Genomic DNA, 15,807 nt, shown 5'->3' with positions numbered 1-15,807 from the left:
GAGAAAAACAACCAAGATTTTGAATTATACAGTTGCATGAAATTTGGACATCACCATAAACCTTACCACGGACGGTGATTGAAGAGAAAGGAATCAAGGTTACAAATGAAATATTCCATATTAAAATACCCAATATCAAAATGATAGATGTCAATAAAACCTCAAGCTAGGGAGATGAAGTTGGAAAAAAGAACACTTTGTCCAGAAAACATCACCCAGAATTTACTAGCACTGAGAAAGGAACAAATTCACACTCTTCTAACGATTATGGCCATTCGAAGTTCCGGCATCATGGTAACTGAGCATGTTTTTAACCCTCTCCCATGAGAACTGAATTTAGTTTCTATACTGAGCATGTTTAGTCACGTTGAGGCATCTGACTCAAATGGCTCAAAAAACAAGTAAAGTTTTGTCTTTACTGATTACATATAGTGCCATATCAAAGAGAATGCTGTCTTGTTCATTTGCTTAGTTCTAGGTATATTTCTTGTTAAATTGGCTTTAAGTCAAATATCTATAAACATAAAACTTGGATTGTAAGTGATTTAAAATCACAGGGTGAACTATTAGGTACCTGTCTAAAATGCTTCCCAACACTTACATCACTGCTGCTTTTGAGTATGTAAATCCCCCCTCTCTTTTATCTGACCTCACTCATGAGAACCCTGCCTTCTTCTGAGACTGTTACATGACACCTTATCAGACTTCCTCAACCTAACTGACCCCAAACTACTGGACTTCAAACCACGTATGCAAGAGTCTGACAGACACTGAGTGCACAAGCTGTGTCAGGGCCACACCCTGTCCTCTGAAGACTTGCCACCCTTACACTGTCTAGCACCAAGGGGCCTTACCTGTTGCAGATCCTGCCATTGTGGTCGATTTAGTAGATTGGTCAAGACTCCTTTGTGAAAAGGCACATCTCACATTTCAGTGACACTGCTTTCCACAGAAGCCTATGGAAATTCAATACAAATTGAGCAACTAGACCTTAATAATTTTGGAAACCACTCACTATGTGGTTCGTGTACCTTGTCTATAGGGTATATTCCACACAGTTCATTCACATTCTTCTCTCCCCTTAAGCACTGTGAACTTAAGTGTCAGTAAACTATGATTCCTGAAATCTGTTTGACCTCCTGTTCCCACCATATCCAATACACCTTAGGACCCCAGTCTACACTCACCAGTAACCCTCTTGGCACCTAAGGAGCATGTGCCTGGCAGAGGTCCAACTGCCAGATGATGTGGGCAGTCCTCTAACCTCCAACAGTATCACCCATGGAGTTCATGGCCTTGTCTAGCCCCTCCCAAGTAAGGCTGACCTACTGGCTGGCTTCTACCAACATCTGGCAAAGGTGAGATTTGATCAAGACACTGACTTCTCGCTTGCTGGCTTAAAAGGAAACCAGCCACCATGATGTGAGGGGCCCTATGGAGGGGCTGGCAGTCAGGAAACTGAGGATAGCCTCCAATCAACAGCCTGCAGTGATCCAACCCTGCCAGGAACAAGAAAGTGAGCTCAGAACCACCACCTGTTACAAGCCAGCCACACCCTACCTGCAGCATGGGATGCACACTGGGCTGGGAACCAAGGCTCTTAACAGACAATCTATGAGGTGATCAATGTTGAGTTTCAAGTCATTAAGTTGTGAGATTGAGAGATGCTGGGTGACCACCCACCTCTAGACCCTCTGTGTTACAAAGGCCAATATGGCCTCCACTTGAGGAAAGAGTTCACTAGTGCTATTACAGAGCAATGGGATACAGATGGATAATGTCAAGTCTGGAGATAACCAGAGGTGGAACTAAGGTTCATCACAGAAACCTATTCCAAGTGGAAAAAAGAATTATGTGGGAATAAGAAAGGTAGCAATGCCATATCTGGCAATCAAGGAGCTTCAGATCCACCCTGCTCAAAACAAAAATGATTACAAAATAAGTCAGTAAGTACATATGCACTTACCTCTGTGTGGTGAGATCAGAGCCCTCCTGTGGCAGGGAAGGAATAGGAATAAAGGGCCAGATTCACAACCAAGAGGGAACAGAACTCATAAGAAAATGAGCCAGGAATACTCTTCCACAATTGAAGGTCAACAACTCCAAAATGGCAGCAAAAGAGGGGCTGTTAAACTGAGACTATAGGTGTTGGGAAAACCAAACCCAGAGTTAAACCCACTCTGGCCACACTAAGTAGATGGACTCCAGAGACAGACCCAGCCAGGCCAAGAGCTGGGACTCCCAATGACCACACCTTAAGAGACCTGGACACAAAAGAGAGGACACTCACCAAGAAAGAAGCACAGACTTGGGAAACTCAAGACTAATGCATTGATACCACCACTGTCTGCAGCTCAACTGCTAGGAAATCCACTCAGTCCTCTGAAGGAGGGTACTCTCCAGAAGCCTCAACTTTCCTTTATATCTTTTGATATAAAATCCCCAACAGGAAAGGGAAAAATATGCAATATAGAAGGTAGTAAGTCAAAAACTAAGACCACAGAACCAGACCCACAAAGACCAGGATAATGAAATCACTGTAAGAAAACCTTAAACATAATAGCCAAGGGCAGTAACCCCAGCTACTCTGGAGGCTGAGGCAAAAGGATCACATGAGTTTGGAACCAGCCTGGTCAACCCCCATCTCAAAAAAAAAAAGGGGCTGATGGTATAGCTCAGTGGTAGAGTACTTTCCTGGTGTGAAAAGCCATGGGATCAATCCCCACCCCCATGCTCCTCAAAATTAATAAACTATTAACTGACTAATATGTTCAAGAAAAATCCACCCCAAGAGTTCAAGCCAGGCATAGAGGCATGCACCCATAGCCCCAAGTACTTGGAAGGCTGAGGTAGAAGGGCTGCTTGAGCCCAGGAGTTCCAAGCCAGCCTAGGCAACATAGTGAAACTCCATTTAAAAAAAAAAAAAAGATTGAGAAAAGCCAGAACCAAAAAGAAAGCTCTGGAACTAAAGGAACAAAAAAGTATAATGACTGTGTGCTAGACACGGCTGAAGAAAACATCCCGCTTAAAGCAGAGAAGAGGGGAAACAGTAACAGGCAAGTGTCCCATGCAACAGCTGATGAAATGTGTAAGAGGAGAGCAGGACAGAAGCAATAGTTGCAGAGATAAGGGCAAAAACTGATAAAATACAGACCTCTCTTCATCAAAAGCTACCACAAAAAATGAGCAAACAGGGTGGGGGTGTGGCTCAGTAGTGGAGCCCCTGCACTGTGTTGGGGGAAGCCCTGGGTTCACCCCCAGGGCACCAAGGAGGGGAAAAAATGGCTGAGAAAACACTTCACAAACGGACCTCCCCATATTTGTAGCACCCAGGACTATGTCCAAAATAAAGACGCCCTAAAATCAAACTAAGAGTGCCAATGCCCCAGTTCTTCTAGGTGACACAGACACATACATAGCCAGAGAGACACAGAAGAAGAGAAGGAGGGAGAGAGAGAGACATGCAGGGAAAGAGAGACAAGAGAGACATGGAGAGAGAGAGAGATGCACAGAGAGAGACAAGAGAGACAGAGAAGGAACAACTAAAACCAACAACCCTGCTTGGACACAGGGATGCCTTCCAAGTAAATACTCAGCAGAAAAACACACAATACACACCAACAATTTGCACAAGATGTTCAAAGCCTTGTACGCCCATAATTACCAAAACATGAGACAATTAAGTATCCACTAATGTCATGGATAGCTGGTCGTATATTCTGGAAACCAGATAGCTGTGAGCTGCTGACGGGGCCTGAACTTGTGAACTTGTGAGAATCCGTGAGAGAAAGCACCGCCTTGGGTGGCCTATATCATCAACTGCTTGGTATCAACAAGTGTATGTTTTCTAAAATTAATTCAGCCGTGGGACTGAAGCGTGGGTTAAGTGGTAGCGCAAAAGCATGGAGCCCTGAATTCAAACCCCAGTACCATCAAAAAAAAAAAAAAATCAGCTGGGAATGTTTAGCTCAGAGGTAAAGGGCTTCCCTGGACCCTAGATTCAATCCCCAGCAGTGCAAATTAGCTGGATACTTAATATGTGGACATTTTGTATTGTTAAATGTGGCCTGAACTGTGTTCAGTATTCAGGTGATAAAATGCGACCCAATACACCTGTAGTAAATTGCACCCTAGCTCCATCTGCAAGTTGTAGCCCACCCCAAGAGTAAGGTAGGTTAATCAAGCCATCTCAGTCTCAGCCACAGCCATCATACAGCGTCCAAATCCTCAGCCTATCCCAGGCTGAAGGGTGCCCAATTATGTCCAAATTAGGGCAAACTGCTGAAGTGGTGGGGCATTCAACCCAAAACCCAGCCTCCAGAATCTTACTTATAAAACCTCTTACTCAAGTAAACTTTGCTAAATTTAACTGTCCTCAACTGTTTTTTTGATCAATAATATGTACCTTTAATCACTCACTACAGCTTTTTCAAGTTATAAATTTATAAGCAATAATCAAAATACAAAAGGGGAAAATTCATTAATAGTAATTTTTAAATATTAAAGACCAAGGAATAAATCCATATTCGAAGTACAAAGATGGTACAGCTGTCCTAAAGGTCATCTTTAAAAAATAAACTTTACCCAAAAGGAGACTCAAACCCTATTTTTTCTAAGAACCACAAATCACTAAAAGATAAACACAGGAGACTGAGGGCGATGCTCCGTGGCACAGCACACACAGGTCCTGGGTTCATCCCAGCAACACAAACAAAAGCACAAAAGCACCTAATAGCAAATACACAAAACACACAAATGGGGCTAGAGTCTAGCCTGGCTCAAGTGTATAGACCATAGGGCTCTGAGTTCAAACCACAGTACCAAAAAATAAAAAAACACACTTGCAAAAACAGGTTAATCGCACCTCCCACCACATTGGTGATGAAAGAAAAGTAGCGAAAACCACCAACTACTGAACTGGCAATGTTACGAGGCCTACCAAACCCTACCATTGGCACCACGGGGGCTCCCACCCTCTCCTCCCAGTCTTTCATCCTCAACACGGTAACTTCACATCCAAGAATCCTGCCAAGAAGAAGCCAAGCCCAATTGTTTATCACAGATCTGCCACACAAAGGCCAACTATCGCACCCAACCCACACATCCACACGCTACCATGCTTGGCTCTGACAAAGCAAGAATGCTTGGTACCTTAGAAGATTAACTTCTTGGGTTTTGAAGGGTGGAGTCAGCTTCCCAATACAGAGGCTAGGGCTGATGTAGAGGCTGGGGTTGATGCGGAGGTCGGGGGTTGCTGCTGAAGCTGGAGGTTGCAGAGGTCCTCCCAAGGTAGAAAAAGGTCCAGCTCCTTCCCAACGATCCTATAGAAAGCCACTTAGCCCATCATGAGGGCTCTACCCACTTAATCAACCTCCTCCAATCTTAATCACATGCCCAAGACCTCACCTCCTAACACCATCACTAGGGGACAGGGATTCAGCATCTGAATATATGCTCCCCACCACCACCACCACCAATTGAAAAAGTATCTAGGGCCTGAGTCAAAAATAATTACAAATTTAAGGTAACTAGGAAAATCTGAACACTGCCTATAATAACAATGAATGTTGATTGGACATTTTTAGAGTTATCTTTGAGATATACACATAGAATATTTAGTCATTATTTAATGAAAAATTTGTCCTTGCCATGCAGTTATCCAGGACTGACAAGGAGCAAGAGCACAGTCCTCCTTTTATTTATTTTTTTTCCTGATGGAACTGGGGTTTGAACTCAGGGTTTGCAAAGCAGGCATTGTACTATTTGAGTCACACCTTCTCTCCTACAGTTGTCTGCTTTTGTGTATATCTGAAATATTGCTTAAAAGTCTTCTTTATTATCTATTGTTATATTTACTGACAGGAAAATGTCTGGGACGAGGTTTTGAGGAGAACAGCAGTATGCACCATGTGAGTTCACTTGCAGACCTGCTGGTTTAAACACAGTAGGCAGAGGTTGTCCTCATAAGGAATCCAAACATTAAAAGTACAGTCACCTTATATTGCAAGTTCAGGTGATTGTTTGCCTTCTTTTTGATGCCATTCTGCACCATTTGAATTTTTAAATAACCCTCTATTCTCATAATTGGGTAAAGCAGTAGGGAATAGGGCAATTTCATTTTCTACACGAGGGACCCCAAGTTCCAAGCTTAATAAAATCCTGGGGAGAGGGAAGAGAATGTTAGAGAATGAAAAATATTGAAAAAGCCCATCCATATACGAATATAATAATGTAACTGTAAGCTGTTGAATAATAGGGGAGCAGGGTGATGGAGAAAGAGTAAATGGGGGGATTATCTGATTAAAGCATGATACATACATGGCTGAAATGCCATGGCAAAACCCCCTTGAACTATCAATATATACTTATTTTAAAAAAAGAAAGGGCAGAAGGGAAAAACAAGTCTTTTCTGCAGCTGGGTACCAATGGGAGGGAGGGCACAAGGAAAGGGTGAGTAAGGGTGAACACACTGGATATATCGTGTATTCATTTATGAAAATAGAAGGAAACCTGCAGAAATTGTTTCAAGAAAGGGGAGGGGAGGAGCAAGAACACTGGACAGGGTAAATCTATCGATGATACATTGTAAGCACATATGTAAACATCCTCCAAACAACAATTATATGCCAACAAATAAAAATATCTGGGAGGGAGAGAGAAGGCTGACATCCTGGACCCTCAGGCACAGAAAGGGGGGCAAAGCAAACAGAAAAGTGGCCCTCCCCGACAAGACTTAAAGGAAGGAGAGCTGGGTACATAAGTGACAGCCTTAAACCCATAAACCCGTGTCCTCAGGTGAAAAGTCTTAATGGGAGCCCACAATGCCAAACACAAAAGGAAAATGTACGCACTGGTGTCATTCAGGATGACAAAACATCAACCTAGCCCGGGGCAGTGGTGCATATTATAATCCCAGGTATTAGAGAGGCTGAATGCAGGATCCCCAGTTCAAAGCCAGCCTGGGCAACAAAAAAGAAAGAAAAAATCATCCCCTATACTAATGATTCGTTATCCCTTCCCAAACACCGCTCCCTCCCCAGCCATCCAGCTTCATCCCCCCGAACACAGAGGCACACACATGAGATCCAGTAATACAGCTCCAATTGCTGTACACATGAAGTGATGGACACGTGAAGTTGTTAAGTCAAGGTGATAAAGAGCCCTGCTAACAACACTACAGTTCACAGAGCAGGACCACAGTGCTCTGTGGAGTGCCAAGCCCCAGGAGCTTGCTGATTTGGCACCCTCCCTGATACTCTGGCTGCAGTGGGGTGGAAGGGGGATCCAGGACCACAGACTGTTGAAGCCATCAGGAGCTCACATCATCTCAATTTATGAGTTATGAAGGCAAGAAATTGTCTTTTATGTCACACATTGTTCCCCAAGTATGTAACTTAAAAACGACCAACTTTCTTTACAAGTTCTAAACTAATATCAGTCTCCAACAATAGCTGCATTCAGTATATGTGGCTGAGGGGTGGAGTTCAGTGGTGAGGCCCTGGGTTCCATCCCCAGTACACATGCACACACACACACACACACACACACACACACACACACACATTGGGACAATCTAACCCCCCAGCTCAGATCAGAGACATGTGTGACTTCAATCACTGTGTTATAGGAAACAGAGACATGGAACTCACCTGGAGGGGAGGCAAGGAAGGAACGCTTTACTGTGCTGACAAGACTCAGCAGACTCGTGTCCAAAGGCCGAGCCCTGAGAAGAAAGGGGTCTCACCTTATGTACCCTTGCAAGCAGGTCACAGAGGCAAAAAGCAAGGTCTAATCCATATATGGTTATATGCAATTACTTCACCCGCGTGCTAGTGCCCTTCTACCCCTACTGCTATGAGACCTTCCTCACATTTGGTTTCTTTAGGTTTTACCTCTCCGCTATGCTATCCCTTCCCCCCAAAACACACCCCACCCCCCACACCGCTACTCTGTTAGAACACAGGCCTGTTTCTCCTCTGGTCCTTCTCCCTGCTGCAATAGTAGTAGTTGGGGGGGGGGGGGGCGGGCAATAAGATATTCCTCAGTCTCCTACAAAACAGCAGTGACTGACAGGGCTTATTGAACCATCTGCACACCTGTGTTCCCAGAGCTCAGAAGCAGGCTGTCCAAGACAGCCCCGTTCATTCTTACACTCCTGGCTTGGCCAGTTGCATTTGCTATTAAAAGCCTGCACAAATTTGCAAGCAATCTAGGAAGTTGATTCAGTGTTTTTAAATGTCTTTTATTCTCCACCTTCTTTGCTAAATTCAAAGGTGGATATTCTGGGTATTTGGGATAACATAGTCTGTGAATATTTTGTTGGAAGTCAAGCAGTTGAACCTTTCAATCCATAACTAATACTGAGGGATAGATAGATTGGCTTGAATTTATACTGAATATTAAGAGTATTTAAGTGTGAATCTTTTTCATTATTTCCCATGTTAATGCATGTTTGAATAACTGATGATCTGTGACCTCCCAACATGCCTAAAAAACCTGCTAAGAACTTGAAAGTGATAGCTGTTAGAAAAACGCCACACAAAGAAAACGCACGAGAAAACTCACGTCCAAGGGCAGGGTTTAATGGCAGGTGCGGGGTAGTGCAGGAAGAGGAAAGGACAAAAGGGAAGGGGTTCAGGCCAGGCATGGCCTTCTGTAGGAGAGGGAGGGTAAGGGGTTGGCGCATACGCCAGGGGTCCCTGATGGAGGTGGAGCTTGAGTGGAGCTTGTTTTTGGGAGCACGGGAAACCTTGTTAAGGGGAGGGAATGGCTCCATTTTCCATGAGGTGCCGCTGATCTACAAAATGACGGCATTATTGTTCTATCATTCCCCCATTTTTCTTTAATAATAATGAAGATAGGGGCTGAGGATCAGGAATTGGGGTGAAGCATCAATCTCTTTAACTGCCTCCTGCTGGCAGAGGGTGTTGTGTGGGGCGGGATCCTCAGGCTCCTGTGGTGTCCTGGATGGGGCCGTCACAGTAGTTTTCTGGGTGGTTTTGGAGAGGTTGGTGTCCCTGGAGGTACAACTGGTTAAATTTTTGGTTAGCAATAGCAGACATACGGTCTAAAAGAAATCCTTGCATTGTTCTTATGATACAAGGGAGGAAGTTTAAGAACAGGAGAGCAAGAAACACAGGCATTAGGTGGGCATCGGCCAGGAGAACCACTGTGAAATGTTATTCTCTCGAGGATTCCCAGAGTCCTCCAGTTCCCTTCTCCGTTTTTCTAGTTGTTCTTGGAGTTGCCTAGTTTTATTTTTACTACTCCCGACTGGTTAACACAGAAGCAGCACTCCTCTTGTAAAAATAGGCAGAGACCACCCTTTTCTGCAGTGAGCAGGTCAAGGCCTCGTCGGTTTTGGAGTACAACTGAGGCTAGAGAGTCAAGTTGTTTTTGTAGGGTTAGGATAGATTCGGCTACCGTTTGAAGATCACTTATCAATCCATTAGAGAGTTTTGTGTAGTAGTGGGTAGAAGTTCCTATTTCCGCAGCCCCCGTTCCCATGGCAGCCGTTATTCCCAGGGTGGCTAACAAGGGAATAGCCTGGATTGCCCGTTTTGATCGAAGATGCGTGGTGAGGGGGATGGGTAGGTCCTGATCTTCTGTAATAATGTCCATGTCAGGGACCAAAAATACCAGAGTGCAGGTGCCCTTCCAGGCTGGGGGTAAACAGGGGTATACACTCTGACCACATAGAAAGAGAGTCCCAGGAATGAGGGGGCAACAGATATTGTTCCCGGTTTTGTTGGCCGCCCTAGTAGTGTGACATTTTTTTGTCACCAAGGAACCTACCTCGACTATCCCTGAGGAACTCTGTAGACAGAGAGGGGCTGGAGGCGGTGGGCCTTTTGGTGAAGGAACAGTTTAAGGTAAGAGGTGTGGAAATATTTATGGGGCTGGCGATGACCTGAGAAGGGCCAGTTCACTGACACATCCAACAACACGGGCTAGAGTAGGATTGGTGTGGTTGAGTAGTTGATGAGTGGTATTTATGACCTGGAGGAGAAGGGTTTCAGAAAGAGACAGTGTTTGTAAAGGAATTTTGAGAGGCTTTCTGGTGGGAAAGAATAGGTTGTCAAGAACCTGAGGTACCTGGCTGCGGAGGACCTTCTTGTATGCCTGATCCTGGACTCCTTCTCCGTCAGACATACCATAATGTGTGAGCTCAGTCCAGCACACTTGTTGCCCACGATTTCCAAAGCAAGTACAGCCCACGTTGCTGCCTTTACTCCTTGCAGTCCAGTGCGGTTTGCCCCACATTGTATATGGAGTAGCTGTATCGTAGCAAGCCCCGTGCTGGTATGAATAAGATGAGGTGCACGGGCAGGGGGGAAGTTTGGGGCTCACAAGGGTACAGGTCATAAGAAAGAAGAGAGCACAAAGAGTAAGGCGCACAGGGCGAGGTATCCAAAACAGAGAGCTGTGCGATGGGGCCATCTCCACTCAGGGGGAGAAGTTACCCACAGGCCAATACTCAGGAGGAAAGGGACAAGGACAAGAATTACCCACAGGAAGGGATGGAGTGGAAGCATAGGTGGAGTGGTTTACAGTAAAGCGAAGAGTATGTTGGAAAATGAGTAGATTTCTTCAGGAGTAAAGTCTGAGCAAGTACCTTGGAGAGGTAGGTAGGCTATCCAATCTATGAAGTAAGGGAGATGAAGGTATGAAAAAGGAGGGAGGCTGATTATACTGGGGGGTGGGAATTCTAAAACCTCAGAGTATAGTGTGTATAGGAAAGAGTAAAAGCGTGGGCAGGAACTGACAGGAAAGAATGGGAGGGGGAGGTATAAAGAGTGAGTAGACGAGATGCCAGGTCCCCAGGCATAGGGCTCCTGCCTATGCCCTGGAGTCTCCTTGAGTGTGTCTCTGTCTTCTGGGATCTTGGGGAGGCAGGAGAGCTTTATTTTTGTTGGTCCTGTAAGAAGAGATTGGTAGGTCTTTTGTGGGGCTGCCAATTTTAGATTTTGAACATGTACCCAGGAGGGAAGTCCTGCTAGCTTAGCAGCCGTGGGTGTGGTGAGGACGACCTTAAATGGGCCTCTCCACTTTTCCTGCAGGTGGCTGGGTGTGGCTGTACTTTTCAGATAAACTAGATCCCCCATTTGGAGGGAGGGAGTTATTTTGGTGGTCAGAGGGCTGTGGCAACTGATCATGAGCAAGCGACCAAAGGAGAGAGCGAAGAAAAGTGAGGAGAGGATGAGGAGAGTGGGGGGAATGTTACGGGGTTCTGGCTGAACCGTGATAGGGAGGAGTGGACGGCCATAGAGGAGCTCGAAGGGGCTGAGCATGCGTGGTCTTTTTGGGAGGGCACGGAGACGGAGAAGGACTAGGGGTAGGAGCTTTGTCCAGTCTAGGTGGAGCTCGAGGGAGAGTTTGGTGAGAGTAGTTTTTAGTGTGCGATTGGCACGTTCGACTTTACCCGAAGATTGGGGGTGATAGGGAATGGGAAATCTCCAGTGAATATTTAAGGCTTGTGCCAATTTTTGGGAAATGGAGGAAGCAAACTCAGGCCCATTGTCTGACTGGATAGAGGCTGGGAGACCAAACTGTGGGATGATGTCTGTGACTAAAATCGTTGTTCCTGTGGGGGCCTTTTTATTGGTTGTAGGGAAGGCCTCCACCCATCCCATGAAGGTGTCTACCAATACCAGAAGGTACTTAATCCTCTTCACTGGAGGCACATGTGTGAAGTCCACCTGCCAATCCATGGCAGGGAGGCATCCCCTGGCTTGGTGGGTAAGAAAGGGAGGGGGTCTGATATTGGAGTTGGGGTCTGTGCGCTGGCAAATTGAGCAGGATTGGGTAATCTGTTTAAGGTATGTATGTCTCCTGGAGCTAGGGAAAGGGATTGGCAGAGAAAGGTGTAAAAAGCATGAAGGTTAGGATGAAAAAGCGTATGTAAATAGGAGAGAAGAGTTTTAACTTCAGAAGGGGGGAGAGAAAGTTTAGTGAGAGGAGGGGAGGAAGCTGGGGTAAGGGGGTACATAGCCAATTTGGGTGCAGTTTGGAGGGCTGCTCACTTGGCCTTTGTATCCGCTCGGTTATTTCCTCTGGTAATTATGGAGGAGTCAGTTTGGTGGGCTTTGCAATGAGTAATGCCCACCAGGGAAGGGAGGTGTGAAGCCTCTAGGACCTGGTCTATTAAGGCAGCATTGATAATGGGAATCCCCTTTCCTTCCAGATAGCGGAGTGGAACAGTGAAGTGTGAAATGCATACAAGAAGGTCCTCCGCAGCCAGGTACCTCAGGTTCTTGACAACCTATTCTTTCCCACCAGAAAGCCTCTCAAAACTCCTTTACAAACACTGTCTCTTTCTGAAACCCTTCTCCTCCAGGTCATAAATACCACTCATCAATTACTCAACCACACCAATCCTACTCTAGCCCGTGTTGTTGGATGTGTCAGTGAACTGGCCCTTCTCAGGTCATCGCCAGCCCCATAAATATTTCCACACCTCTTACCTTAAACTGTTCCTTCACCAAAAGGCCCACCGCCTCCACCCTTTCCCCAGTTCCCCTCTTCCAGCCAGCCCCTCTCTGCCTACAGAGTTCCTCAGGGATAGTCGAGGTAGGTTCCTTGGTGACAAAAAAATGTCACACTACTAGGGCGGCCAACAAAACCGGGAACAATATCTGTTGCCCCCTCATTCCTGGGACTCTCTTTCTATGTGGTCAGAGTGTATACCCCTGTTTACCCCCAGCCTGGAAGGGCATCTGCACTCTGGTATTTTTGGTCCCTGACATGGACATTATTACAGAAGATCAGGACCTACCCATCCCCCTCACCGCGCATCTTCGATCAAAACGGGCAATCCAGGCCATTCTCTTGTTAGCCACCCTGGGAATAACGGCTGCCATGGGAACGGGGGCTGCGGGAATAGGAACTTCTATCCGCTACTACACAAAACTCTCTAATGGATTGATAAGTGATCTTCAAACGGTAGCCGAGTCTATCCTAACCCTACAAAAACAACTTGACTCCCTAGCCTCAGTTGTACTCCAAAACCGACGAGGCCTTGACCTGCTCACTGCAGAAAAGGGTGGTCTCTGCCTATTTTTACAAGAGGAGTGCTGCTTCTGTGTTAACCAGTCGGGAGTAGTAAAAATAAAACTAGGCAACTCCAAGAACAACTAGAAAAACGGAGAAGGGAACTGGAGGACTCTGGGAATCCTCGAGAGAATAACATTTCACAGTGGTTCTCCTGGCCGATGCCCACCTAATGCCTGTGTTTCTTGCTCTCCTGTTCTTAAACTTCCTCCCTCGTATCATAAGAACAATGCAAGGATTTCTTTTAGACCGTATGTCTGCTATTGCTAACCAAAAATTTAACCAGTTGTACCTCCAGGGACACCAACCTCTCCAAAACCACCCAGAAAACTACTGTGACGGCCCCATCCAGGACACCACAGGAGCCTGAGGATCCCGCCCCACACAACACCCTCTGCCAGCAGGAAGCAGTTAAAGAGATTGATGCTTCACCCCAATTCCTGATCCTCAGCCCCTATCTTCATTATTATTAAAGAAAAATGGGGGAATGATAGAACAATAATGCCGTCATTTTGTAGATCAGCGGCACCTCATGGAAAATGGAGCCATTCCCTCCCCTTAACAAGGTTTCCCGTGCTCCCAAAAACAAGCTCCACTCAAGCTCCACCTCCATCAGGGACCCCTGGCGTATGCGCCAACCCCTTACCCTCCCTCTCCTACAGAAGGCCATGCCTGGCCTGAACCCCTTCCCTTTTGTCCTTTCCTCTTCCTGCACTACCCCGCACCTGCCATTAAACCCTGCCCTTGGACGTGAGTTTTCTCGTGCGTTTTCTTTGTGTGGCGTTTTCCTAACACTCAGTATGTTGGTCTCAAACGTCAGAGCTCAGGTGATCGTCCCGCCTCAGCCTCCCAAGCATGGGCCTACAGACATGTCCCCCACACCTGGGTCCAACACACCTTCTTTGTCCTTGGCTGGGACTGAGGCTCTGCATTCCTATCAAGCTCTGCATTGGTGCTAATGTATTCCTGGTCTGGGAACATATTTCGAGCAGCAAAGATCTCGTTGTAATGAACACAGCCTAAGGAGCACAGTTCACACCTGGACCGGGATTGTCTATGTCCACAGAACCTTCTGAAGGTAAGCATGGCTTTTGCTCTGCACAGTGAGCACACCACAATCCAGTGGTTTTCCTCTGAAAACCAAAGCTGAAAAGACAAGGAGTAGAGGCTGGCAAGGAGTAGAAGTCAGAACAGAGTATTGCTGAAAAAAGTAGAGATCAAATATATGCCAGGGCTTTACTTTTGTTGTTCCTTCTAGTGTTTAACTTGTCTGTTCTCAATTTATCTTACGAAGTGTGAGAAAATAGTCTTTTCTATCAAAACGTGTGTCTCCATTATAATTGCCTGTATTTCTGGCTTCTTTGTCTGGATTCCTGCTGAGCCCCCTTTGCCCACAAAAATTGACCACTATACTGTGTGTCTTAACACTGCCCCCAAGTAGATTTAGAATTTCAGCCAGTTGAGAAGATTGTAAACTTTTGATCTGGACCAATCCAGATCAAAAGGCAGGTTAATTGTGTCAGAAATATAAGGGGTACAGACTGCCTGCCCACTTTGTGTTGGTTTTGCCCACGTGCACACTGGCATCCTTCTGGACAGAAGTAAGGTTTTGCATTGCTGAGATGATTCTTTGTTCCTGTGTCTTCAGTTGGAATATTCATTTCTGACAGAAGTAAGTTACTTCTTTTATGAGATACATAGAAAGCAGCCATGCTGACGACACCGAAATGAATTCCTTTTGCTCAATTAATGGTAAAAAAAAAAATTTAGGATGACAAGTAAATAGGAATGCTCAGAAAGGACAGTGTTGGCCATCGCCCGTGGCTCATGTCTGTAATCCTAGCTACTTGGGAAACAGAGATTAGGAGAATCATGGTTCAAGGCCAGCCTGAGCAAAAAGCAAGACCCTATCTCAAAAAGACCCCACACCAAAAGGAGCTGGCAACATGGCTCAAGTGGTAGAGCAGAGTGCCTGCTTAGCAAGCGTGAGATCCTGAGTTCAAACCCCAGTACCTCCAAAAAAAAAATAAAGACAGAATAGCTTTGTTCAAGGGTAGGACTCACTCAACTACTTATTGCGCCCTCTGCGATGGGCCAGGTGTGGTGCTGGGTTCAGCAGAGAGAAAGACACCATCCCACCATTAAAGAGTCAAATTCACTTTGGGGATACTGACCCCCAAACATTTTTTGAATGAATTTAAATTGTGGTCTCTGGGGCTGGGGTGTGGCTCCATGTTAGAGTCCTTGCCTAGCACGCAAGGTTTGATACCCAGCTCTGGAAAAACAGTGTGATCTCTGAAGGAGAAAAGTGTACTTGTAAACTGGGGCATTTTACTTGCTGTGGGTGTGGAGGTTGGCCTCCCCAGGAAAGGAAGGCTTGATGTAGGATCTGAAAGGTGTAATTAACCAGGTGGAGGACTGACTCGGTGAGAAGGCACTGCAAGTGGGGAACAGCAGAACCACACATGAGGTAATCAGATATCCAGGATGCAGTATCTCCCCTTTTTGGGGCCTGAGGCAATGAGACTTGGCGCGATTAATGATCCCAAAACCCAAGATTTCATGGTCCAGGTGTGGACACCACACAGTGGTCTGTGATGCCACCCTTCATGAGCTTGTCTTGTGAACATGCTGTGTAGATTGCATTGTGACAATAAAGTAATATTTTAAAGCACACTCTTTTATTTTATGCTTAAAAAGTGAGCTCTCTACTTTTGCAGACTCCTAGCCAGGTTGGGGAACACCACACAAATCAAG

The 15,807-nt window shown here is 45.8% G+C and overlaps 1 long non-coding RNA gene across 31 annotated transcripts in view; it reads right to left on the bottom strand.

Annotated features, from left to right (window-relative positions):
- The window catches only part of LOC109684445 (uncharacterized), a 141,642-nt gene that overhangs the window by 85,710 nt on the left and 40,125 nt on the right, over positions 1-15,807 (bottom strand). For 22 of the 31 annotated variants that reach the window (XR_012450602.1, XR_012450603.1, XR_012450593.1 and 19 more), the window contains 5 exons: positions 13,948-14,196; positions 7,650-7,723; positions 6,852-6,959; positions 5,152-5,321; positions 855-956 (listed from right to left, as the gene is read on the bottom strand). This is a non-coding gene — a long non-coding RNA (uncharacterized lncRNA). The remainder of the gene's footprint in view (positions 1-854; positions 957-5,151; positions 5,322-6,851; positions 6,960-7,649; positions 7,724-13,947; positions 14,197-15,807) is intronic. The other 9 variants (XR_012450583.1, XR_012450584.1, XR_012450592.1 and 6 more) reach the window with 4 other exon arrangements.

This window comes from Castor canadensis, chromosome 8 (assembly GCF_047511655.1).
Source record: "Castor canadensis chromosome 8, mCasCan1.hap1v2, whole genome shotgun sequence".
Classification (NCBI taxonomy): domain Eukaryota; kingdom Metazoa; phylum Chordata; class Mammalia; order Rodentia; family Castoridae; genus Castor; species Castor canadensis.
Note: the sequence above shows the minus strand (reverse complement) of the source record. Positions and strands in the feature narration are given on the sequence as shown.